This window comes from Sinocyclocheilus anshuiensis, unplaced genomic scaffold, assembly GCF_001515605.1.
Source record: "Sinocyclocheilus anshuiensis isolate Anshui unplaced genomic scaffold, SAMN03320099.WGS_v1.1 scaffold253, whole genome shotgun sequence".
Taxonomy (NCBI): Eukaryota; Metazoa; Chordata; class Actinopteri; order Cypriniformes; family Cyprinidae; genus Sinocyclocheilus; species Sinocyclocheilus anshuiensis.
The window spans coordinates 176,069-176,343 of record NW_015537969.1 but is presented as its reverse complement, the minus strand read 5'-3'; the positions used below and the strand labels follow the sequence as shown (position 1 = coordinate 176,343).

Here is a 275-nt window from a genome sequence, read left to right as displayed (position 1 = left end):
TAGCTCAATTTTGGTCTCATTTGACCACAGTACTTTCTCCCAAGCCTTCTCTGACTCATTTAGATGTTCTTTGGCAAACTTTAAACGGGCCTGTACATGTGCCTTCTTCATGAGCAGGGGGACCTTGCGGACGCTGCAGGATTTCAGTCCATTGCTGCGTAGTGTGTTACCAATGTTTTTCTTGGTGACTGTGGTCCCAACTGCCTTAAAGGGATAGTTCACCCAAAAATTAAAATTCTGTCATTAATTACTCACCCTCACGTCGTTTCAAACCA

At 44.0% G+C, this 275-nt stretch overlaps 1 protein-coding gene across 21 annotated transcripts in view; it reads left to right on the top strand.

Moving 5' to 3' along the window:
• LOC107669402 (CLIP-associating protein 2) overlaps positions 1 to 275 on the top strand; it is a 65,305-nt gene that overhangs the window by 17,412 nt on the left and 47,618 nt on the right. The gene's annotated exons all lie outside the window — the stretch shown is intronic.